The sequence below is a fragment of the Paralichthys olivaceus genome, chromosome 23, assembly GCF_024713975.1.
Source record: "Paralichthys olivaceus isolate ysfri-2021 chromosome 23, ASM2471397v2, whole genome shotgun sequence".
In the NCBI taxonomy this organism is placed as follows: Eukaryota; Metazoa; Chordata; class Actinopteri; order Pleuronectiformes; family Paralichthyidae; genus Paralichthys; species Paralichthys olivaceus.
Window position 1 is genome coordinate 3946048 of NC_091115.1, and position 27260 is coordinate 3973307.

A 27260-nucleotide genomic window follows, 5' to 3' on the forward strand; every position below is an offset into this window, starting at 1 on the left:
AGAGCAGTCACATTCCCTTCAATATGACAGGAGACACTAATGCAGACATCAATGCGGTCGATGCCTCGGTGCATCTGCTCGGCTGAAATCGGCCCAGATAAAACACTGCAGCTGCTCTTTGTTTGTGTGGTTCAAAACACGGCGCCAGACAAAAAATAGAACTTGTGAAATGCAAAATTGTACGTGGACGGTGGTCGCAGTAAGAAGGTTCAAATCCAGGTTCGGCTGGAAATTGGAATTTGCATGTTGCTTCCGTGTTAGCGAGACCATAGACTGCATGTAAAGAATGTGAGACCCTCAAAAAGGAAAACGGGGAAGATTCAAAACCATGATGGAAAAGTTACTCACTTGAAAAAAAGTTTTCGGGGAAATTAAAAGTTGTTGCCTTGTAGTTAAACTTCCAAACCCACTCAACCGGTTAGTTTAACGGAGACCTTAACGCATCACATTTAATAGTAGCTAATGAGAATGCTGCACCTTGTTGACAGGTGAAAAGTCTTCAGCAGGCATTGAACCCTTTATCTCCACAGGAACGTCCATTTCCATCCACAACAAATTGTTCACCGTTGAAGCACATTTCCATTAAAGCTGTGGTTTCATTAGGAATAGATGGTAATCAACAGGAGCCCATTTAAACGTAGCTTGTTTTGCCTCGTCTGTAATTTGAGCTGGACGTCCGTGTTTGTGTCTGCGTCACGATCGTGTTTTATTACTTGATAAATGTGCTTCTCATTTACAAACAAGTGAGTCACGTTTAATCAGGATTGATCACTTTTCCTGGTCCAAACAGAGTACATTGATTTCCCTTTTTTTTTTTTTTGCAAACTCTGCAAATCAAATACTGCAGGTAGACTGAAGCAAACCCCCCAAGTTTAATTACAAGACTGATGGCTCGCTTCAAACCCCTGCTGCTTTCAATAACGCCGTCCACATGACGAGCACTGTGGTGTAACCAAGGCCGAACATAAACCCCGTAGCCGAGCTCCGGCCGCAGATGGTCTGCGCTGTGTTGTCAGATGGACTTTTATTTACTTTACCACCTCCTGGATTGACAGTGAGCACCTGCAAAGGGCAGGACCATCGCCCCGCTAAGCTGATGTGTGTTTACACGCCTGGCCGACTCAGAGAGGAGTCTGCAACTGGAGAAATGAGGCCGAGGGCCCGGTGCCAATCACACAAACTTTTGGCCGTGGTGTTAAATCCCTCGAAGACGAGAGGGAGAGTTCGAAATCGAGGCAAATCCACTGCTTCTTGCATATTGTCCCTACTGCTCAGATGTTGTCTCATTACTACTAACACCCTATTTGAGCCAGTGGCGATTATATAGGTTTCATTATATTTGGTGGTTGGTGTTTTTGCGTTCTCGTCCAGACGAAGATATTTCGTAAAATAAAAGTTGTGTGGACGGAGATTGTTTCAAAAACTGAAGGGAAAACTTCCCTCAACCTCTCAGTCCATTATTTTAGTTTTTTGGGACGGAGTGAACGGGCCTGACTGAGGTCGAACTGCAGCCGAGGATCCACCTCTCTCCTCAGCCCTCTGGTGTTGTTGCCAGTGGGTAATTTATTTTCCTATCGATTGGGACTGAAGGCCCTTCCAGACACTGACAACTGGTGATCAGCTGCAGTGAGACTGAGCTGTTTTATTATGAGGATATTGACTTCTATCTAAATTCACTTAAGTACCACGGGTAGGTCGTCTTTGTGAAGCGTTCGGAGGGGAGGAATCACATGCCCGACTCTTTTCTATCACAAACCTCTTTTTTCAGAAATGAACTGAAATCTCTGCACAATTCGGTTCAGGCTTTTTCCGCGGTCTGCCTCTTCACACACGAGCGACATAGCAGGAGATTCTCTGATCAGACGTGGTCACAACAGCATCAACAGACAGAGCAAATCAAACAGAAAGAGGAGCACGAGTCCCTCAGGGGTTCGGGGGCCATCGATGATTGCACTCACTGATCTCAGGCAGTTTGTTTCCTTCCTTTCTTTCCCCCCTTTTTTCCTTTGCTACTCATCTCGGCTCTAATCCTATTGTTAAAGGTGAGACGCTCGGAGCTCGAGCACAGAACTGTACAAGCAGATGATGCATCATTTGAGTTTTCCTTCACCCGTCTCACTCCAGCCCTCATTTCGCCTCAACGGCAATTTCCTCACTAATTGGACTAAAAGCTTCTGTGAGCCAGGCGTGAAAGATGCATTCAGGTGCACACGCTTATACTGTTTTTTTTTTTTACTTTCTTGAGGCTTTGGTTTGTTTTGACACCTGAAAGTTTGAATTGTTGACTTGTCTTTGAGACCCCGGAAATCAGGAGGAGTGTGTTTTTCTGTTTGGGAAAGAGTTTGGTTTATTTCACCTGAGGAGAATCTTTAATCCCAAAAAACCCCACTGAGCAAAATGTTGTTTCTTTTTTGAAAATCCTCCTTTTTTTGAGCTCATCAATGAAACGTCATCGCTCACATTTGACAGAAGTTTGTTTTTCCCATCAGCTGCGGATGTTTTTCATCGTGACTGAAGCGATGCAGCGCTGCGGTGAAGACTCCCCTCGCCCTCGACACACTCGGCTCGCCTCGTCTTTCAGCGTCTTTCACAAGCTCTTAATTTTTGTTTGAACTATGACTCGCTTGAAGCTTTTATGCATTTTCATTTTCTGTCATCATCCCTCCTACCCGATCGCAGACTTGATTATCAACAGCGCTCAACTTCAAATAACGACAAGAAGGATCACAGACATTTTTCTCTTTTCAGTCTAAGCCTCTCTATAGCATAAGATTGAAAATCCATTAATGAGCGCACACGCAGGCCATACTGGGAACACAGAATTAAGGCATTAGGGATTAATGAGTTTTTTTGGGGGGGAAGCATATGGAGGCAGATAAACTCAGGGCGATGGGGCCAGACTGTCGGTGGGGAGATGAATCAGGGTTTGAGCTGTTTTCGCCAAATGCCGCCACACACCGCTGGCCACGCCGGAGTGTTTTTGCTCCTTCAGATTAATTGTCAGTAATAAATTAAACTCTGTGGCGTGGAAACAATGCTTCCAGGACAGGGGGGCTCCTCACTGACATGGTTATAGATGAGAACGGGAGAGGACATGTTTGATTTATCTGCTCGGTGTCACATTGAAATTCAAGTGAGAAAGTTGAGGCACAGTACACAGAGAAATGAACCCGGCTCTGAATCAGATTTCCATTTGTTTGACTGGTACAGTCCTGACACTCGAGAGTAACTCAAAACTTGACGTGTTCTCAGATCCCGCGGGATTCCAACATGAGGGAGCAGCATTATCATACAAAAAAAAAAAAGTATCCGACTAATAAATCAGCATCCATTCATTGTCAGTCTGATTATCTTGGTAATCAATAGGTTTTCACGACTGCGCTGCTGACGCTTAAAGTGTATGATGACTAATTAGCATCAAATGGATTTTAAATGGAGATTAAATACTGCATTAAGGCCTGAATAGCAAATGCAGCTGCAGCCTCGGAAGCCGTCGCTTCGCCCACAGTGAACATGTGGCGGAAAAAGTCTCGTCTGGACTCGCTAGCCATTCAGCGACAACAGAGAGAGAGAAAACAAGCCGATCGGATTCCACGAGGGAAACGCCGGGGACGCTCTTTGGAAAGTAAAAATCTCTTTACTTTTATTAGCTGGGGCGCAGGCACATAAATATTAATATTCAACGAAGAGCTTATGCTTTATTAATGAAACTGAGCTTCTTGTGAAATGAAAGGGGCATAATGGGATACTGTTCATTACCTCATACGCAATAGATGGAAGCCATAAACTTCGTCAGGAGATAAAGATTGTGCTTTCATAAGGATTTGATTTGTGATGGGAGTCAACTGTACTGAGGTGTGTGTGTTATATGAGTGTGTGTGTGTGTGTGTGTGTGCGTGTTATTGTTTGTATTGATCAGCTCTCTCTGAAAAATGGCCTCAGTCGTCCTTAATTCTTGAAGCTGCTTAACAGTGTTTTTACATTACCAATGGATCGGATGATTATGCTAAAGGCGGCCTCGAGACAATTACTGTTACTTCTGCTGCTCTCATCATCTTGGTCCTGAGCCACAGGAAGAAAATAAACTTTTCTGATGAAGCCACAAGAAGCTCAACTGAACGTCAAACTGGCGACATTAGCAAATATCTGGTCAACGCAGTGGAGCGTCTAACGGCATCAACAGTTGGTGGAGATCAAAACTGATGGTGGTGGTTTAGATTTATTTTCCTCAAATTTGCAGAAAAACAACCACAAATGGATAAAAATGTTCCTCTGTGTTCGCTGGATGAGATAGTTTGGCTTCATTTCTACATAAAAGCAGAGTCCATTTCTACTCACAGTCTATGGTCTCACCTCTTCTTTTATATTTTTTAATAATTTACATGTTAAGTGTCCGTCCTCATTGGCTGATTGTAATTCTGCTCCTGATTTATAACTTCTGCAAAACTTACTGCTTGTGTAATTAAATACTACATAACCTTCTTCTCCCCTTGTGCTATATTCCATTTTCTCCACACTGTTATTATATATATTTCTGTGTTTTTATTGCTGACACCACCGCTATATCACAACCATCCCGGAGGAGGCCTCCTCTCTTTGTCGCTTTTCCTTGGAGCTTTTCTCGACTCTCCACTTTCCCTGATAAGGTCTTTATCAGTGGAGTATTTGCTTTGGAGAGAAGCCGCCCTGCACCGTAAACCTCTCAGAGACACACTTGTGATAAAGGTCGATATAAATAAACCCGGCTTATTTAATTTGGTGTATAGAAACAGCTGGATCCAGTATCATGCCATCCAGATGTAATGGCGGTCACGGCCCCACAGATGTTCTCTCTGTGTGTGTGTGTGTGTTGTCCTGTGTCTGATATGACTCGCAGCCTTGCAGGGTACATCCTGTGAATCACAATGTCGAGACATTTTGTTCCTGCATTTTTGTCCTCATGCGGTATCTCTACACGACCACGGAAATGTATGGACTGCAACAGCGAGCGTATCTGCCCCCGACTCTGGATTATGTTATTACAGCGGGTTCCTGGAGTAACATATATATATGTGTGTGTGTGTGTGTGTGTTTGTGATTATCTTATATCTAAACAGTTGCTGACTTGATTTGAAGGGATGTTCTGAGACACTGAGGCAATTTTGTCTAATTTTCCTACACCCATAAATTCCATCTCCATTTCCTTCCCGACATGCTGCACAAATTGAATCCTTTTTAAAAAAAAACAAGGTGTGGGGGAAAAATGACTTCTCAGCCCTCGCCTGGCTCTCATCTGTTGGTAGAGCGGTGGGATGGAGGATCAGAGCTGAAGCGGCTGTGGTTACAGGAGAGGAAAAAGGAGATGGAAATAAATGCGGTGGCTGATTTCATTTGGTTTCATCAGATGCTTGCCGTGCATGGCCCCCGGTCGGCGTCGCGTTCTGATTGGTTCTGCCACCGGACGTACACCCGACGAACGGGGTAAGCGGGGCTTAAACGGTGACTCCATCCCAGACTCTGTTCAGGAGCCAGTGGAAATAAGGAGGGAGCTGCTGGACGTATAGAATAAAGATCATATCCCACTCCAACGGCTTTTACATCAGCGTAAACTCTTTGGTGGCGCTCGCTTTGTGCAGAAACGAAAATCAACCCTCGGAGCAGATCCCATTTCCACCGTTTTCTTTTTCATCGTTTGTCATATCCCATTTAATCAAACGAGGGGAATGATATCATTGGAGAAGCTCCTGGTGGATGGCACTAAAGCATATCTATCACACACTTAGGGGGAGGGGAGGGGGAGTACAAATGGATGAGATGTATTATTAATGAGTTGAATATGAGGCGGCAGCAGAGAAATGGTATATCGTTATCAGCAGGGGGGTGATGTGGGGGGGGGGGTGAGTCAGACTAATTACTCGGGCTGATGCTGAAAATCCCCAACAGTGCAACATGATGCCGAACCTGTGGATCTCTGTCACTGACGTATCTCTGCATTTCAAAGGTTTGACCAGCGTGAATTAAAAAACTCCAGATCCGGACGACCTCTACCGTCTAAGTTCTGAAAACCTCAGTTCTTTTTTTGGAGCCATCAACATGTTGAATCTTGGTCTTCTCCAAAAATCAATGCCTTCATTTCTAGTTTCGGTCTTAATTTAGACTTTAGACGAGGGCCTGCGTTCTGAGGCAGATTCACCAAACAGCCCCAAAGGCGCTTTTATATCTAATCCATTATTTCGCTCGTGGCCTCTTTGCTCAACATCATTTTCCATGTTATTGATTTTAAACACACGTTTTCAGTTGCCAGGTAAAAGGCGTTCAACTTTCAGGACTCATTCTTTACTCCTCCAAACAGATTTCTATCGTGTTTGCGTCATTTCTTAGCCACAACCAAGTGGAGTACGTGTTCGCATGAGAGAACCTAACAAAAGTGTGTGTACACAAGAAGGAAGGATCAAAAATCTGCTCAACTCTGTTATAAACCAATATTATGTCGATATATATTATATCTCAGTGTTTCTGGTTTTGGTTCAGGGAGCTGGAAGGGAACTTTTTCTTTAATTTAACTCTAACGTTGTGCTTCTACCCTCCTGAACACAGATACCTGCAGAAAGGTTCATATCAGCCGATTTCTATCAGCCAACCTATAAATCAGCTCTACCTCTGTTATCCTCTTCGCATCAACTCAGGAGGTGCTGCAGTGAAAAGCCGATTTTCTTAGATTTGGGACTTGTCGAGTGCTGTTGTGCTGCTGCATCAGAAAACTTAAGTACTGACGTGGTAAACATTGGGCCAAACTTTTAAAGACATGAAAAAATTCCAGTTTGCTTCCAAAGACTTCAGACTCGACTTTAGATTTCGACTTAAGCTCCAGTGAGAGGATTGACTGATACGAGGTTTTCATCCGACCGCTTTTGAAATGGAATCATTGAGCCTGCGACACAATGGTCTCTGATTATGCTGCCACTTATAAATGACCATTAAAGCACTGAAATAGAGCATTACAATCACATCGTGAACGAGTGAATAGCATCTTAACAACAGACCCGAGCACTGAAAGATTTATCTGATAATTAGGAGCCTTTGAGCTGCTTTTTTTCAGGGCATTTTTTTTTCTCTAAAGAATGAATCTGTACTCGGCAGTGAATCAATAACCCGAGCGGAGAGGCGGCCATACGAGACAATTTCTCTGTGTGTACACTACAGAGAGTTTACAGAGACAAGCTGACATCACGAGTGGACAGAACTAATGGTGCACTTTATTGATCGTATGCGCTGTGATCTGTCAATCCAGGTTTGTCGAGCTGAGGCCCGAGCTGCTCTCATAGGGTCGTCTCCACCAAAACACCCTGTTCCAAACACCCAGAGAACACAACACCCACAGTGACATCCTTTACATCACTTCTTCAAACACATCTTTTCAAAAGAGCCTTTTTTTAATTCTAGCACAATCTGTTATTATTAATTATTGTGTTTTTTATTGTTTCCTCCTCTTTGTTTCTCATCTATCGTTATTGTTTTTACTGTTGGGGGCTTTATTCCTTATTTTCTGTACCATTTTAATTTCCTGAATTCATTTGCCTTAGTCTTGAAATGAAAGCACTTTGTGATGTTGTTTTGAAAAGTGCTGCTCAAATAAAGTTTATTTTATTAGTATTATCATTATTATTATTATTATCAGGGAACAAATGAAGAGTTAGAATTGATCTGATCCAAATCACGAGAGGGAACAAGAGAAACAGTTTGTATAGATCAGTACAAACTTTAAAGATTAATAATCTATATTCAGGTTTGAGTGTTGAAAGCGGCCCATATTTTTAACTATGACAGTTTTATACATCTTGTTGACTCAGACTTCTAATCAAGCAGGTTGAGTTTTTGTTCAGAGCTTAGATGATGAGCAGGTTAATCCATTAGTCGAACAGAAAATCAAAGAGAAATCAAATAACACAACAAATACAAACAAGCAAAAGTAATTACAGCTGATTTCTTTCCGTGACTTTCATTAGTTAGTGCAGGTCTGCAAACAGTGCCTTTAAACAAAGCACTGACATGAACTCCTCACATCATGTGTTGGACCTCCGACCCCCAAACAAACCATCTTTAAAAAACTTTAGCAAACAAAGTGTCTCATAGAATCTGATGTCATTCACATGACACAGTCAGTGTGTGTTTTTCAGCTCTGGCCCATGTAGACGGCTGAAAAACAAACCCTGAGTCCAGCTGGTTTGCGTCAATATTCTATCGACTGCTGTGGTTGCGCTCACTTTTCCATGGATCAACACGATAATTTATATAACTCTGTGTGGTTTGACTTGGCCGCTGTTCCCGGCTCTGTGTGGAGAGCACCTCTCTGTCATGCATCCATTTTTTGTTTTTTTTGTTTGTCATGTCTCTTCTTTCTCCGCACTTTCCCTCCCTCGTTCCTCCTGGCGGATCTCCAAACCACTTTCAGGCGTTTTCCCCCAACTGCACCTCCGCCTCTTTCCCTCCATCCTCTGTCTCGCACTTCTCCTCTCTGGGTGTCTCACTGAGTGCCAGGCGGGGCGTCCCTGGAGTGACCTTGGGGGTAATGAGCTGCTGATCACGAGTCAGGAAACCCGGCATTCAACACCCAACCCCACCTCCCCTCACCCCACACACACACACACACACAAAAAACTACACAGCTATCGTATGCTCAGCCCACAAAGAGAAATAGCATTGAAGAGGCAGGGCAGCGGGGCAGAGGTGCAGATGAAAAGAGTCTAGAGAAACTACTTCTTCAAGATTATACAACTACCAGACCTCCAAACTCAAGTAAGTGGATTTTTGTTTTTGCACGCTTACCGGTGCATGTCCTCCGTGGGGTTGGCATGATGGGATTATGAGGTGGTTACTTGAGCAGCTGGGGCAAGAAGAAAAGTTTGGAAGCTGAAGTGTGTTTGCAGGAGAGCTGATGGTGTGAAGGCCGTTTTTTTGGTGTGTGTGTGTGTGTGTGTGTGTGTGTGTGTGTGATAAAACTTTGGGCAAAGTTGCAAAGAAAACAAAGTTCTTCTCGTGATCAACACATTGTTTTGCATTTGTCGATTTCCACGCTCCTGTTTTGCCTGTTGGTGAAATGTGAACCGGTGAAAGTGAAAACGCCTCTTTTGTTACTCTTCCCATTCCAAGCAGATTTTCCCTCCGGGCTGTCGATAGGAGACGATAAACACACAAAAACATAAAAGACTATTAAGCTTGAGATGCTGAGAATTATGGGCGCAGATGGAAAAGTGGCTTGTAGACATGTTGGGTAAACAATTGAAAAGTCCCAATAATCCAGCAGCCATGAGCCGCGGTGTGACTGTGGTGTTAAATCATTAACAGGGTCTATTTTCCGCTCCTCGGTTGATTAGACTTCAAACATCCATAATGCTTTGTTTAATATCGCTATCAGCCAAATATATGAAAACCCAATCAAGTACGTCTGCGCATGTGTCGCTGGTTGAAGTGGGCCACTTTTTCCCAGGATGTCGTAATTTGGGTCAGGCCTGACTGGAATGACAAACCCCGGAGCAGCCAGTATTGTGTCAGCGCTATGTGGTCCGGCAGAGCTTCTTGCTTCCGTTGCCATGGCTTTCTCCAGCCCCGGTATAGCAACCCGAGTCACACCAAACAAGTGTTCCTCTCTGTGTTATGGGCATTCCTGCCGCGGACAAAAGCTCTCCCCCGGCTCATTCTTGCCCGAAATGAGGTGTCCGCTTCATTTCTTTAGAATCAACACATGGTGTGGTCCTAATGAAAGAGCTGGGGGAGATTAAACATGAGGTGGAGATGAGCTTGAGAGGCTTTGGTCCGTAGGAAGTCGGAGCACAATGTGGATTACGCTGGAGGACGGCCAGCGGAGGCCAAACTCATAACAGCTCTTCATTTCTAAATACTGTAGACCCTGGCATTTTGCTTCCATGATGGCCACTTGGAGGCCTTTACGAGACATTTTACACATTGTGCCCTTTTCCCTTGTTAAACACTTGCCCCGCAGACTCCACCACGTGATCTCGCCTATATGTCAAGACTGAGCACAAAGCCAGTTCATTTCCTTCTGTCTTCACAAACGCTTTGACGAGACTGTTCTCCACGGAGGAGCCGGAGCAATAAGGCATAGAATTGCGCTGTTAGGGCCCTGAGAAGTCCGCTCCGGGGGGGAGGGAAGCTGCGGTGAATGGAGCCAATTCTCATCTATAGGGCACAAGTAAGTGAGAGAGAAAGGGGAGAAGGAGGGTAGGGGGGTGAGGACATACACAAAGATCCTCACATTGAGTGGCTGGTTTTATTCTTGTGGGGTACGCACTGACCCCTCACATGTGGGATGAACAGAATGAGCCCTGATGGGGTCCGGAGGGCCTCCACAGAAAAGGACAGGATAAAAGAGGGGAGTTGAAGAAAAGAGGAGGGGAGGGATGCCAGGAGAGAGGCCTGTCAGGGCAACATCCTTCATTACGTCCACTTCCAGACATCAGCGAGCAGAGTCTGCAGCAGATTAGCGCTGGGAAACCTGAAGACCTGACTGTTAGAGGACGATCAGGTGTAATACATTTAAACTTTATGGTTTTCTTTTTTTTTAATGGTGCGTTAACTGAGCTAGAAACATGAGCCGTTACTCAATCACTCAGGTTGTAAAGCAGCGCAGACGAGGGATCCTCACTATTACTTCCTAATGTGGGTCAAGCTCCATAAACACGTGGATGCTACACCTCCCACAATGCAACTGAATAGTTTCTTTTATACCCTCTGAAGTACATTGTACTTGTCATTGCCATGACAACAAAGAGCTGTATCATCTCCAAGTGTATTTTCTCACACTTGGACGATATGGCGGCCCCCAAAAGTGAAGCCAAAGCATCTGGATCGCCCCCTAGTGGCTGCAGTTAGTGCTCCTCCATGTTAGTGGATGGGACAAGGGCCAAACTAAAAATGTCTACATTAAATTTTCTCTAAGAGTTTCTGTGATTCTTGGTTCTTATCCCACCGCTGTGTTCAAGTGGGTGTTTTTTTTAAAGTAACGTTTTGTTTAAATTTGTTAATCGATGCTTTAAAGATGACATCAAACGTAATGATAGACAACTGAGACTGACCAATTTAATCTTTTTTAATGATGTAACTGCTCCATATTTTCCTGTCGCACCTTTTTACAGAAGATGCAGCGAACTTGGTCAGTAGCTAATAAAAATAAAACAAATATATCGTTGTGATAAACTAGAGTAATCCTTTCACGAACCTCTGGAAATGCAGATGTGAACACAACCACATCTCCTGAGCCTTCCACTGAAATCTCACCCAATTTCTCATCAGCCTGCGGCGACATGCGGCAGCACCAGCTCCAGAGGCTCTCTGGGTTAATGGCGACGTGTGGAAATGCGTATGTTCTCATAGAGACGTCAAGCACAGCCGCTGTCTCATTACAGGCACAATCAAAGCTGTCTGCAAAACCACTGAGCTGCTGATCAGAGAATGTTCCTCTTGTGCTGCGTTGGTCCCCATTGTGCGAGGAAGCCCACCGCTAATGTCCTTTGAGTGATTTCAAATACACAAAGTCTGGGTCTGTGTCCGTGCACAGGTGTTGAGGCGTGTGGCCTCGTCCTGGCACATCTCACTCTGCACCGTTAACTTAAAAAGGTGCAAATTTCTTTCTTTTCCCTCGACTTCCAAACGATTTTTCTACTCTTCCAGTGGAAAAAAAAATATCTAACTGTGGCCTGCATCTCTGCCGCTTTGCTGTTGACTTGATCCGATGTTTGATCCTCAGAGAGCTAATGATAACCTGAGGCGTTCCACTCTAATCAGTCAGCTCATTAGTGTCCCACTCAGTGGCACAGCCGCCCCCACACTTGTACACGCACATGCACAAGCTGTACCAGGGCCTGTCGGTGTATAGGTGAAAAAAGGCCAAAAGTCATGAGGCTGGAACTGAAGCTCTACTGAGAAAGTAAACATCCAGTAATGTGAGACCGTTTCCCGGAAATTAATTGGATGAGTTTGATTGAATTTCGGTGTTGGTCCAGGGACAAGCTAGAAAACTGCAACTGAAAACCAGTTTGCTTATTTGCTTGACTTTTCTTTTCATCTGGAAACATGGGCTGTGTCCGAAATCACTCACTAATCACAGTTTAGTTCACTATGTAATGAATTCCAGTGTGAAGCTTTGCACAGAGAAGCAGCTGCAGTTGTGTATCTTGAGCAAATGTCAAACAGGGAATACTCAGGTCCTCCGGGCGCTCCCTTAACTCCAGTGTGTGTGTGTCCAGGGTCGTGTTTGTATTTCTCTCATGAACTGAGGGAGGATTTCATATCTCACACACACGTCGTCCGAGAAAGAAACGCAGACAAAGAGGAGAAGTTGTGCAAAGTCTGTCTGGATATTAGCAGTCGCCCGATATGAATGCTGTCACAGTGTCTTTTCTAATAATGAACAACTGCTCCTTCTTTGAATCTCTCTCCAGATGATTACTGGCGCAGCAGCAATAAAAGTGTGTTATCGACTTTGGGAAACTTTCTCCCCAATGCAGGCTCTTGTTAAAGGTAAACCCTGAGGGGACCATTAAATACCGTATCAGCCGATAGGCTGCCAACGCTCCTCCTAAATGCTGTAATCTATTGGTTCAATCAATGCCACCTCATTTTGTTCAGAGCTGCCTGCTTTGTATCCGGGAGTGGTCTCCATATCCACGGCCAGTGGTGTTATTAACAATATCATAATAATTTCAAAACAGAGAATTAGATTTTTGTAAGACGTAATCAGTATTAAAGGAACAAAAAACACGGCGGCAGGTTGCTTTTCCTCTCAGGGATGCTGGGATTTGTTGATGCCGAATGGAAGGTAAAATTGATGGCGAGCAACACTGTGGAACCGCATCTGCCACTTAGTGTTGCAATTGTAATCCCGTCGCTAATTGGATTGCTAATGGTAATGTAACTCAACTGATTAGAAAGGTCTGTGCAGTTTATCGTGGTTTCCAGTCATGTTTTAAGTGCAGCGATGGCGTGAAGAAAAAAGAAAAGACTGAGTTTCTCTCTCTTCAGCTCATTCAGTGAAATTATATGTTTGGGATAGAAGATCTCTGCCCTCTCCCTCTTGCTGCTCGTTTTATTCGGCCGAATGGTGATTACCAGGCTGCTTAAAGGCCCAGACCTTCAATACTTCATAACAGAATAATGTTAACAGTTTATACAGCCTCCTTATGCCAGAGGGGGGTTTCTAATCCTTGGTTAAATCTCAGCAGGTTTTAATCGGGTCCGGTGGAGAGTTTTGCAGCTCCTCTTCCTCCCTGGAGGCACCAGATTCTGGAGAAAGTATGATTTGGAAAATTAAACATCTATAACGGGTGGGGGGAGGATTAGATTAGGCCCACTCTGTCATCGCTAACACCGAGGATGGCGTTTATGTCCACCCGCCTGTGAATGATTTAGAAACCAGGATCAGTGAGGGTGTGTTCGACAAAGCCCCCGAGGATGAAATCTTTGTCAGGAGCTTGTTTCTTGCCCCAAATTCTCTGAAATTGTGTGTCCGTGTCGTCATGCCCTCGTGTCAGCGGTAAATTAATTTAGCATTTTGAACCCCTGACTTGAGAGATGAAAGTTTCATCCGCAAAAGGGGGAGTCGAGTGGGAAGGCATCAGGAAAAAGGGAGAGCGGAGAGAGAGAGAGAATCATTAGTCGTGTCCATTAGTATTCCATCCACAGCGTGTGCTGTGAGACAGCCGGTCTGTCCAAATAAACAACCAGCAGAGGGGGGGGGGGGTGCCTCATTATAACTCGCCCCCTCTTTTTCACCCGGAGTTCACATTCCGTCAGACCATAAACACCAGGCCGGGGCCGCAGCCTTGCCCTCCACCTCCGCCGGTGTTTTAGACTTGTTAGCTGGGTTACTAAAGCAACATCTCACCTGCTGCTTGGTACGGATCCAAGGTGGCGTCCCGCGAGACAGAACACGAAAACACAATGTGAATTCATATTGTTTCATCCCCTGAGGGTCTGGGATGCGTGCCCCCGACCTCCTCATGTATTGTCTGGTTCAAGTGGCGTCCGTAGAGACGCCTCCACTCCCCCTCCACCTCTCAACAGTTGATCACAGGGAGACCCCAGAGCTCCCAGGAGGAGGCACTAACCCCATCAACTGACCCGAGAGGAGCTTCACCAAGTTTCCAATAAAATCTTAGTTTGAAAATGAACATTAACCTGATATAATACAATTAGTATTAGAATAAGTAGCTTATACATAAGGACGTTTCCACACCTCGAACCAAGCTTCATATCTTTGTTTCATTGTTTACTTTTGATCTGGTTAGTTTTGGTTTCACTTTGTTAATTTCATTCACTGTAATATTCTGGTTTTACCACCTTGAGATCTTTCTCTTCTTCTGTTGTTTGATGTCTCAAGTCAGAATGACAGAACAACCTCTCCATGCTGTAAATAAACAGAACCGTGGATCAGATTCATCTGGACTGGGATCAGAGGCACCTCTCACCGGTCGTAGTCGGCAGGATGACGCAAAAACCACTGAATCGAGTTCTGTGAAATGTTGTGGGAGGCATGGGGACTCAAGCATTCATTCTCTGAGCCTTTTAATAAAACGTTCAGTGATAAAAAAAAGGAGGTGATATTCAACAATAGGCTGCTCTAGACTTGAACCAGGGATGTTTTTGTCTTATTCAACCCCTCCAACACCCCTGCTCTCTTTCACTCATGTTATTAAGGCTTTGTGGTGAAGTGGAACAATGCACTTTGGGGGTCACCGTGACATGAATGCAAAGGAAGGGGGCAGGTACCACAAAGTGTTTGAAATATCAGTTCCCACCAGCTTTTATTGCATATTCTCTTTTATTGCCTCCGTGTTCCATTGTACTCGGCCGAGCGTAAATCTTTTACAGATTTTTCTTTTTTTTTTTTTACGCATTTTCAGCCATTTTCACTCAAGTTATGCACAAAGCAGGAATGGGCATTAAACATGTAGATGGAAATGTATTAAGACCTCTATGCTCTCACTGAAATGGGTCAACAGCATTACACAGCACTAAAGCTCGTCCCCGGGGCGGCACCCGAACAACGACCCTTTACCTGTGAGTCTGTTTCTGAAACTCCACCAGTTGTATATTGAAAAGTTCAGTTATGCACCCGATAGACCTTTAAACATTATCGTTGGGGGATACAGATGTGCCTTAATTCAAATGAACGGTTTCTCTCTACGTTGCATTTTTTGTGGTCGTGACTCGGACATGATCCCTCCTCACCAGCTAATGGCACCACGGCTGGGCACTAAACCCTCAGTCCTCAGTGGTTGGTTTCTTTTTCTGCATCCTGGTGCTGTAAGCAGTTCACTGCCTTAATGTACTTTAATAACGTGACATTTATTAACCTGATTATCTTTACATCAGGGGGAACTGGCACAAACTTCCACTCTAAAGTGTTAGAAACTGCTTTGTAAGATCAAATGGAAAAAAAAGTAGAGTAAAAGTGATGTAATTATTCAAAATCAACATTTTAAAGAGGTTTAAATGGACGTCGCAGCTTCAGTCATCAGAATCAGGCCCGGCACGGCCACGATTGTGTGAACCGAAGCAAATGATAATCGTCTGCCGAGGTGAATTACGGATCATTGCTTGCTGGATGCGGGCAGGATGTGACGGCAACGACGACCGAGTGCTTTTGGTTTAAGTTCACCAAATTTGAACCCCAAGCGAGACCACGCTGCAGATTTGCAGTGCCGCAGGAATCAGATGTTTAATTCCCCCTCCCCGCCCCCCTGAACTGGAGGCGAGGGTTCGTCACTGTCTCGTCTGTGTGACCGTGCCCTAACGCTGAACTATAGACGAGTTAGAAAAGACTTGGAAGTCATTTAAAAACCAGAGTTTATCTCCAATATTCAGCAGGAAACTTTTAAAATATGAAGAAACAGAGTTTGGTGGGTTTGTCACAGCGGCAGGTCTTCTGGTTCAGGAAGCCAGGGATCATGGGTAATATCCACAAAGCCCAACAGAATGAATCAACGTGCGGCTGTAGAGGGCGCTGTTGCTCAGTAAACGTTGCATAGTGTTGCTTTAACCTTGTGCACAATTCTCCACTTATTTATAAAGGATTTGTGATTCATCAGTCGTCTATGTGACATCCTGCTTTAGTCGTCATCAGTCAGTTCCAGTGCAGCAACTAACTGCTCCTCTTCTCTGCGGAATGTGAAACATTCGCTCTGAACGTCAGTTATCAAACCACCTGCCTGTGGGTCACTTGCTCTTTTCACTCAGGGTGAACCCACTTTGACTGCGGCGACTTGTGTGATGCACGTTGAAGTAAGAGCGGCTGTCAGAGGAGGCGGTGGCCCCCGACACTCTCTGCAGCGTCTCCTCTGACTCCTCTAATGCTCAGTGGCAAGGTGCAAGGTCACGTTTCGTGCCCCGGGCTGTGACCGCGGGCAAGAGCAGCCTCACCCCCACCACTGTCACTCCTCCCCTCCCACCCACTTCCACCTCTTAACCCTGAACCCGCCCCACGGCTGAGCACAGCCAGAGTCATGTTCAGGGCCGCTGGCATCCACGCAGCAGCTCTGAGTTGTGTTTCCATTTTGAACAGGAAAGATTGGATCTGTCCGCCCAGCACAAATGGGCTGCCCCCTTATTTATTTGTAAATTGCGTCACATATATAGGATCGCCACATTTATGGTTTGGTAAATAAAGCTGCAGCGAATAGTGTTTTGTGCAGATGGATGTAGACAATGACAGCAGCAGACACACTGGGAATCTGGTGGGCTGTTTTCCTGATGGATGGAAATGGGTTATTGCAGAGGCAAGATGATGGTGATGGGACGGATCTGTGTGTGTATTACTCAGGTTGTGTGGAATCTGTTTACACAGTCTCATTTTGTGGACTTGTCGTCCTTATGGAGACAAAAAGCAAGTCACCATAACATAAATCAAGCTACAGGTTTAGGTAAGCTTCACTTGGTTTTAAATCAAAGGTTGGTTTGGGTTAGATTATGTTAAAATTAGGTTCAATGTTAGAATTTAGGTTTGATTAGGTTTAGGTTTGGTTAAGTTAAGATATATTGGTTCCATAAGGTTAGGATTTAGTGTGTGTGTGTGTGTAAAAGAGCAGCATGAATTTTGCTGCAGACTCTTGAATCCACGCCTCTTGTCAGTGGGCCGTCAGCTCCTCTGCACAAAGAAGAATCTCTGGTGACGTGGGACCAGTCAATCGAGCCGGAGACAAACAAGCTGCAGCCGATTTTTATTGTGGAATGAATTAGGTGGCGTGAATGCTGTGTATTGAATTCCCATCAGCCTCCTCCGCTGACGTCACAGGTCCGCAGGCGACGGATCTCTGTGGTGCTGCCGCTGCACGTGCCCTCCTCGCTGACTGCTCTCCACTTAAAACTCACACACTCTCACACACACGGGACTTGGATGCCAATTACATGACAATTATTATCTATGTTTCCCTTTTTCAAGTCAAGGACGTCACACATACAAAGTTATTTCCATGTTGATTAAGTTCGGGGTCGGGGCGAGATTTCTGAGGATCTTTGGGAAAACAGGTGTTCAATTAACTTTCAGCCAGCTGCCATGTGAGATGTCTCAAAGCTGCACGATGACGTTTTCTGTTGCCTTTTGTTTCTTTGTTGTTTTGTTTTTTTTTTACAGTCACTGACGCAGACTCGGTGCATCACCGCTCTGGCTGCTCTAATGCTTGTTAGTCCCTGATCAGCAGTTTGCTCCAGAGAGTGTGAAGAAGCATTGGAGTGAATCCACAGGTTCTTGATTGGACTTTATCTCCGTCCTGCAAACTAGCAGGTTGACGAGATGAAAGCGATGCACCATTGCTAGCCGTCCGATTCCATCTCCTCGTGCCAAACGGCCCCAAAGACAATGCAATAAAAGTGACGGATTCGCTTCGGCCAAAAGTCGTGTCCTTGACAGATCAGGGATGTCCAATCTTCCCTCTGTCCACCACTCCAGGTAAATAACTTTCCCCCTGCTTCCTCGATGGCTGGAAATAAGACTGTCAGCGGGTCCGGGGATGTAGTGTGTTGTGAGCTGCGTTTGATTCATCGAGGGTCGCGAGGAGCCCGACGGAGCACGAGCTGAGCGACACTATCACTGCACACGGGAGTAAACAAGTTAAAAATAGCCGTCGTGGAAAAAAATTGTGTTTTCCTCACAGTTTGCACACAGAGGCAAGACAAACAGGTTATTATAATATAACCACAAAATATTAACAACACAAATAAGTACAGTCATGATAATTAGTTTCAACCCCTTTCGTCTTAATTATGTTGTGTTGCTCTGGAACTCCTCTGCCGCTCATTACCGCTGCCTGGAAACCATGAAAATAAACAATGGAGAATCGACTTTTACTTAAAATCTAATTCCATGTAAAGTAGTAGAATCTCTGGCATTTTCAAATGACTTATGTTTTAATAAGTAAAATTAAAAAGAAGAATGAAAAACAAATTAAACAAGGGATCCTGGGACTGGGCACCTCTCGCCCAGTGTCAGCTGGGATTGGCTCCAGGTCTCCGGAGCAGCGTTATTATCTTTGCTGGAGTGATAATATTGTTTGAATTGAGTTTCTGGTCTCCCGACAAATCAAAACCTCCAACTCCTGACAGGAACATTTAGCCGTTTATCCGCTGGACATTCTGCTAAGTTCAACTCAAAGTCATTAACGTTGTCTTTCTGCTGTTAGATGGGTAGATGGCAAATGATGTTTTTTTAATCTGACTGTGGGCTGACAGGTGATAATTCAGCGTGGAACCGTCCTCTCACCATGAGCAGTCAAAAAAGAAGTTTGTGAGAAGTACATCAAATCTTTTTACGTCAAAAATAAATGAGCAGATGTGGGAGTGACGCCGAAAAGCTTAACCTGCAGAGTTTTGTTTTGTGTTCAAAGATAAAGAGCGAGTGAAGTAAAGGCTTCGTGTCTCCACAGTTTTCTGAGAGACGTGTCTGAGAGGCTCTTCTGCTGTTGGTGGGTATTTCATGGCTGTTTCACTGGATGAATTCTGATGTGCCGCCGTGGTCTGGGCGTCTTTAACAGTCCCGACAAGTCTTTGTTCTCTGCCTGTTTCTCGTGTCTGATCCCCAACAGCCCACAGGGGAGGCTCAGTCGGCCGTGCGCTCCGAAGGAAAGCCTTTCTGTTTGATCAACCTCCAACATATTTGAACAATTTAGGCAGGGATGAGCGCAGGTAATTCAAAGCCTGCCAAAAGAGTGTTTTTGTGGAGATGAGAAGAAGCGCAGGTTGTAGCAGAGAAGTGTGGCCTTTTTATTCCGGCACTGGATGATATTTTTTAAATCTCATGCAGCTGACATCTTCCACTTACAAAAATAATCACAACTCCCTCCACCCCCAAATACACATCTCTACTTTTTCCCTGCTTCCCTTTTTTTGTTTACCTCGGGCGATAACTTATTTCGCCCGGTAGAGGCCGGTGTGTAGTTGACGAGGTCATCCGCTCGCTGTGACGTCCGCGGTGCACAAATAAAGGCTATTCAACGCCTTCGCTCGGAGGTCACATGAGAAGAGAACGGACCACGGATCCCATTTCATGCCTCAATGTGGAGGAAATCAATGGGACATCAAGCAGCAGGAAACAAAGGCACACACACACACACACACGGTGTTGTGAAGTAAACGTTGAAGCAAATCTCCACGATTGTTTGAGCGGCAGAGAGAGAGAAAAAAGCCAACGGGTTCAATATCTCCGTGAAAGGACGTTGATGGTGGTGGGTGTCATTGAATACACTCAAAATGCAGATGAGAGGTCAGGGCCATTATGGATAGATCATGAGAGCCCTCTGCTGACAGTTAAATCAAAAGAAACCACCAGCAGCAGCTCAACGTCTCCTGTTTCCAACCTCTGCCACACATTAGGAAAATAAAAATTAGACTTGTGATTATTTTCCGTGGTTGAGTCATCACAAATTAGCTGCTATTTTCTTCCCTTGAAGCCAGACTGGGAAACTCTCATCATCATTTAGCTCTAACGTCTTATTTCAAACACCCACCTACTGCTGTAAAAGAAATGAAGCAGCGGTTTTAGTGATCCAGGGGGAGGAGGAGAAATTGGTAACAGCCTTTCGGAGTGACCGGTTGTTTCACATGATGATTTAAAGTTGTGAAAAAAGGGTTTCAGCCTCACACGGGGATTTTAAATTCACTTTCACTCAGATTTTAATATCCAGCATTACCTTCCGCCAAGGCCCAACAGTCCTCATATAAAAACACATTTAAATTTCCTTTTATTTCTGCATAATCATAAATATCAGTTCCCTGCCTGATTTTTTTCATTAAGATCCATTAATTATTCTTTTCTTAGGTCACAAGCCGCCCCTCCGCAAAATTTCATGTAAATCATTTGGATAAGTTTCAGCAAAATCCTGCAAACAACAAACAGATGGAGACGCAAACCCACAGGGGTCATATTCTTTTCTTTTGTTGTTCAGAAACTGAAAACAATGCAATTGCATTTTAAAATTAAAATCAATTATAGGAAACAAAGATAACAGAACAATACATTATTCAAAATAAAAAAATAACGAAACAGGAAAACTTTTATGTTACGTTGCAACAAGAAAGAAATAAAGTGAACTTTTCTCACCATATTGTTTAAACGTGTTTTCAGGTGTTCTAGAAAAGTTTGATCCAGATGATTTTACATTCATAGTTTTTACACTTCAAGCCGTTTTAGTTAAAAAGCTTTAATATTCATTATTTCCTCTCACGAGAACGTTGCAATCTAACGCTGAGAACAACTTAAATCTGTCAGACTGTCTTTTTGGCTACTGGGTTTATTTGGTGAGTAAATAAAAAGTGCACGAAGGAACAAATCCCAAATCAAAGCAACACAGAAACACCTAAACCTCCCGCCTCTCTGCGGGTCGTCCACCTGGGAGCACAGCGCGACTGAATATTAATCAAACAAACACGAGTTGGGAATCAAACATCCGGTTGCACTAATCTACACCTTCAGCCTCTCCTGCTCCTCTGCGGCACATGTGTTCAGGTTAGAGAGCCTGAGGAGGAAATGACCGGTGATGATTCCCCCGCAGCAAATCACACAGGTTTGTGATTAAAAGAGCCGAACTGGTTCTGTTGCAGTCATCCCTGAAATTGAACGGATATCAAGGTAATGCTGAGACTCAAAGGGCGGGAGAGTCCGACTGTTATTGTTATTTTAAAGTTAAAAATTGTTAGGGAGGGTCCTTGACTTGTCGAAGGCCTGTGACATGTAAGATGTGTATTTCTCGATATATATATATACATATATATATATATATATATATATATTCTGCAGGATCTATTCCAGCAGTGTGACACTAATACTGCAAACATGACGTTACATCTCCTCAACGTGGTGGGAAGAGCTGTCTGAGCCGCCCACAACAACTTGTGTTGCTCAAGTGAATAACCAGGATCTGCCCACACTCCCTCACTCATTGTCGTCGAAGCCTGTGATGTCAGGACAACGCTCTCGTCTCAAACGCGAAGTTTAGCAACGCCCAGCGAATGTGTTTCCCTCCGACCGAGATGAGATAAATGCATCTCCTTCACTCAAGTCTTCATGTCTCGCACGTCACTGGGCAACACTCTCAAGAGGACAAAAACACAAATTGGTGCCAAAGAAAATGAATCCGTCTTTGAATTTGCAAACACAGATTTTATTATTACAATTCTTCATCTAAGATTTTACATTTTAAATGGTCTGGCATCAAGTTATCAGCCCGGAGCACTGAGGTCAACCAACCTGATCCTTCTGTACGTCCCGAGACCTCATTCATCTTCTACTGTGGAATATGTGTTTTGGATTAAAAAAAACTAAAACCTAAGGACACAGGTTCTGTTTGTTCGTCTGCAACGTTTCCAGCCCCTGACCTTGAAGCTCGATTGTGTTATATTATGTGGGGCGTGGTGTAGATCCACACCTTCTCCCTTCTGCCTGCAGACATCAACACACAAACATCTGGCTTTGATTTCGTATTCTGTTTGCACTAATATATTTGAACAAGCCAGACTCGCCACCGAACATGAACATATGTACATTTGTACCCCGATGTAATTATCATAAACTCCGTGCTTGGGGGGAATAAACAAGGCTCCCTGCAGGATCCGTGTCAACAAAATGTGAACAAAATAATAAACTGTGACATTTGCATATAAATAAATGTTTTGATTTTCTCCATCATCCCATACGTGGCCCCTGAGAGAAGATTTGACACTGTCTCTCGCTCTCTCTCTCTCTCTCGCTCTCAACCGCAGATTGTCTCGTACAGTTCGGTGTTGGCTCAGATTTGCGATGAAATCCCAACAGGTGACATGAATCTGGTTTGTTTGAAATAGACGGAGCACAAGAATGGAAGCTACAATAAAAGAAGAGAGCAGAAATACCACAGAAACTAATTCATAGGGTCATTTGCACGTCTTAATATTCTCAGGCTGCTCTCAGATCTGGTCCTACGCTCTCTTGTAAGAAGCCGGTGTGGGATTACAGGTGACCGGGGGCGTCATCTCTCCACCGGCAGCCGGAGTCGTGCTCCGTCTCAGCCTCGCCGCGTGATGCCCGCCTTGGCGGAAGTGGGTGGGTAAAGGTCTGTGGGGAGATGTTGGCGTGGTGAGTGGGTGGGCGATCATGGTTAAATCCAGAGGATGAGCAATATCTCATCTCAGGGTGTGTGTGGTGTAGAGACTGTGGAGTCCTGCGCCGGTTGTGAGGCCCTGAAGTGCACATATGAGACGGCACCGGTTATTGTTACGGAGATTGGCACTACAGCACAGACATGTAGCACCTCTTAGTACAGCCCAGCCACTAGGGGGCTCCAAAGTCAGATCCCCCCCCCGCCCCCCTCCATGCAGTTTTGCCGTAATTGAAAGAGTGACACAAAAATAAATGTTTGAATTTTGAAATTCTACATTTTTCATGATGTTTTAAAGAAATCAAGGCCTTGAAACCCACATTTAAATTAAATGGTTGCCCTTTATCTCGTGTGGGTTGTTTTCAAGCTTTAAAGGTGCAGTGTCACATATTTAGAGGATTCGGGGGCACAACAACAAAAGATATTTTAATGGTACAACATTTGGAATTTGGGGAATTTAAATTTAAAATGTCACCTGAGGCAAATATGAGATTGTTAAAATGACATTATTGGATTTTTTTTGGGATTAAAAAAAGAGGCACTGAAACAAATTTGGAGATCATAAGAAACAACAGTGTGTGGGGGTGCTACACTCAGCTATCACACTCATACACACGGAAACATCACACCTGTGCAGGTTGGTAAATATCTGTGGATACAGACTTTAAAGCAATTTCTCAGCATCGATCTCCAGGTAGAGGAGACACAGAATCTGTCTTTGCCTCCCGATACGACTCATCATCATCTTCATCATCATCATCATCATCTTCATCATGAGTCAAAACTCCCCCTTCAGTGTGACGCTGTCTGAAAGTGTGACTTTTATTTTTACACCAGCTCAATGCCAACGACTCGTATACAAGTTTTCCTCTGTAATTTAATTATTCAGTGACATTTTTTTTATTTCACCATGACCCTGAGCCTTTTCTCCAAGCTGTTAAATTATTTGGTTTATTAATCCTGAAAGATTCTTTACTTGCAAAAACATCAATGTAAAGTTCAAACTCAACCATGTGGCAGAGTAAAGAACCACACACAGGTTAAATAAGGTAATCCTGTGATAAAAGAGTTTTATAGATCCAAGTGTGCACAGATCTCCATCATTTTGGATTAAGGCTTCCAGCAGCGTAGCAGAGGAGTGGGCGGGTGGGAAGCCAAACCGTGGTTTTCCTGCTCCTGCTCGTGACTCGAGAGGTGGCAGTTAAAAGTTTGTAAATCGCTCCTTCATGGAGAACAGTGGTCAACTTGAAGTGGGTGGGAAAAAAAAGAAGACAATCGGTTTAAAAGGCTTTGGAGAGGTGTGAATCTGGACCGAGGAGGGAAGCAGGGAGTTTAAAGATGGATTTTGGCAAAGCCACGAGTGTTAGAAACACACTGAGCACATGGAGGAAGAGCAGAAAAGTGGATTATGCGGCAAGAGGTGCTTTAGACACTTTGATTCATGTTCAAGCCAAAAATAAAAGCCTTTGGTTTTTATTACCTCCACAAGGGAAGTTAGGTGTTTATTGGTATCTGTCTGTTTGTCAGCGGGATTTCTCAAAAACTCCTGAAATGATTTTCATGTATGTATCAGGGGGCAGATCAGATCGGGCGATAATCTTAGCAGGTGTTTCTTCTAATTGTAACCGTGGTAATGACGCCACCTCCGAACGCCATGTCTTGGAACGGAGAAGGAGCCACATGAGGATAAAATAAATGGACAGTTTCTTCTTCTCAGATGCTTTGGCGTCGTGATTGTTCGCTCAGAAACATTTTACCTGCCGGCGTCCTCCAGTTTCGTAGCAAAAGTGATGATGTTTTTATGCTGAAATAACTCAGAGCCCCTTTTTTCAGTCATGTTACAGACTCGACTATCTCGTCGAGGGGAAATTAAATAAATCTGGAATGAATGCACGTCTTTCTAATTGACTCTGCTCAGTCATCAGCGGTCTGGACTCACTGATTTATTTTATGTATGAGCCCGTCAGGTTTCACACAGCAGACATTTTATACAAACACTTCATTACAGCTGAAATAAATCTTGAGACGAACCTGTCGATTATGTTGAACTCCACAAATCAACATGTTCTTCATATATATTAGATTTTGTTCTGCATTATTTCCTGAATTATTCATGAGCTTGTGTACTGACTGGCAGGCGTATCTGCTGCACCGTTCTTCATCTTACAGTTCACAACACATTAGGGGCGTTCTCGCTTTCAAGAGCACTGTGTTTCCGGGGCTTTATTTTAATAAGCTGTCACTGCCTCTCCTACTCTGCATATATACGGACATTTCCACAGTCTGTTTACAAGCAGAATTAAAAGCACAGAGGGAGGCTGAGATGTGCGCTGCGTTGCTCAAGTGGACAGAAACACAAATTCTCCTTATACTTCGCAGCTAAATACGCTGAGTGAGAAGAGAGAGAGGAACGGAGACGGGGAGAGAGAGTGAGAGAACGAGGGGCAGACAGGATGTGAAAGAGAGGAAGGAAGGAGGACAAGTGCAAAGGCTACTTTCATGAACAAGTGGCTCAAGATGCTTCAGCGAGTTTCTGAGACAAACACACACGCGAAGACAAATGTTGCCTGTTCAATTAGACACACCTCTAAATTGAGGCCTATGAGGAGGAAGCTGGCGCCTGAGAGAAGGAGGCTCTTGGCGTTTCTGGGCTGTCAGCGGCCGCGAGGAGGATCAGACTGAAACCGGTCCACGAGTTAGACAGCCGGGATCTGAGGGGATCGGGCCCGGCTATTTCAAGCCACCCAAATGAAGAGGGGGAGAGAGGGGTGAGGTGTGATGATGAGACGTCTCCCCCCCAGCCTGCAGGCGGCGCACAGGTGAATCGGCTGCAGCTTTTTAAAAATGGAGATTGATGGTCAGGAGGCAAACTGGTGACCGTGTGAAACCGATCAAAACCTGCTGACGCAAAACATTCACACCGCGTTGCCTCCTTCAGAATGTGCTTCATCCGTCTGCGTTTAGCCTGCGATCCCTTTTGACGTTTAGTAAATGCAGAAGCCAGATACTCGGGTGCAGCTCAAATCAAACCTCGTGTCAGCAGTTTGTTTGGGCAAAACATGCACCCTGGAGGAAAAGTACAAAATTAACTTAACTGATCCCTGGATTCCAAACTCTGTTTAGAATTCTTCCTATTTTAAAAGTTCCCCGCTGAATATTGGAGATAAACTCTGGTTTTTAATTACTTTTAAAGTATTTTTGAACTGGTCTACAGTTCGGCTTTATTCTTGTACTTGCCGGACCTGAACCTGATAATTTAGCTTTTGAACAATCTGTGTCCACACATCCTTTCGTTGAACAAAATCTCAAAAACAAACCTACAAACGCTCAAGTAGGTGGCGCTAAAGTTCATGAAGCGATCCGTGAAACACCACAGAGGAATGTTTGGGTCCAAGACTAAAAGCATTCACTCATTCACTTCTGCCACTTTTTAAAAAATCAAACATTAGCAATCTTCTTGCACTTTCATTCTTTAATATTTGTTTGAAATCTTTACCCCCTGAGCCAGTGATTCTCAAACCTGCCTCCACAGAGAGAACTGTATCCCCTGGCCCCCTGGCTGCAGCTCTTTTTTTCCCCGCACATGAAAACATGAAAACTAAAATATCACAGTGAACAGACTGAATAGAGTCACAGATAAAGAGATGAGAGATGAGTGCGGTCGCATTTGCAAAGAGCACTCCACTCGGCCTTCGCTCGTGGTGGTGCGGTTTTATAATCCGAATAAGGAGGGTAATTGATAACCACTGCAGTTCATTGTCGCGTCGACAGCGTGAGGCTCATAATGTCCTTATATGTGTGTGAATGATAAAGGGAAAGGGGGCGCGGCGTGGGTGTTTGGCGGCGTAGATATAATAAGATCAGTGTAATGGAGGCATTCATGCGTAAATATAAGTCTTCAATTTTGGCATTTTCAGCTCCGATGCCCTCTCAAAGCTTTTGTTTGTCATCGTTATTATTGTGTTCTTATGATTAAACAAGTTCGTCATCCTGCGTCGCCGTTCAAACCGAGCGCCGTTTGAGACTTCGCAACACACACACACACGCAGAGAGAGTACCACGCACGCTGCTCTTGTTCCGGCGCAGCTCCCTGGGGCCTCCTCCCGGGGGCTGTTCTGAGAGATAGCGGGGACCCTCTCCACACACTCTCTCCCCCACTGTCTGACCTTTACGAAACACAAGTCAGAAAATGTGTGGCATTTTCCTCTAATCATCTGCACCTAAGCACATGAGAAATGGTGCCGTGCCTCAATTAAGGCCCCAAGAGGAATGAATCACTTTTCCTCAATGGCGGTCGTTATCTAACCCGCAGGCACTTTAGCTCCCGGCAGCGTTCCTCTTAGCTTCCCATCACACGACTTCATCCTATAGTTATCCATATTCCCGCCGTCACCCTTGACACGGACGCTTATGCTTTACATTCTTTAATCCACTGTTTATTTGCGGCTGCATTCCAGCGTTACATGCCCGACTTCACACACTCGTCTGCCCGCCTGTGTCTTTCTTCCTCCTTCCTCTAGTCAATACACTTCTCATTTCATCTGTGCTGGAATCTCTCAAAAGCCGCAGCTCAAGGAACACACAGAGCGAGAAAGTCCTAAATAAATCCTTTCAATATGCTCTGTGTCTCGGTGAGGCACC

General features: G+C 44.5%; 1 protein-coding gene across 3 annotated transcripts in view; it reads left to right on the forward strand.

Moving 5' to 3' along the window:
* The first annotated feature begins 8349 nt into the window (after positions 1 to 8349).
* Positions 8350 to 27260, forward strand: part of ptn (pleiotrophin) — a 34758-nt gene continuing 15847 nt past the window's right edge. For all 3 annotated transcript variants that reach the window (XM_069519735.1, XM_069519734.1, XM_069519733.1), the window contains exon 1: positions 8350 to 8775. The gene's annotated coding sequence lies outside the window, so the exon portion shown is untranslated. The remainder of the gene's footprint in view (positions 8776 to 27260) is intronic.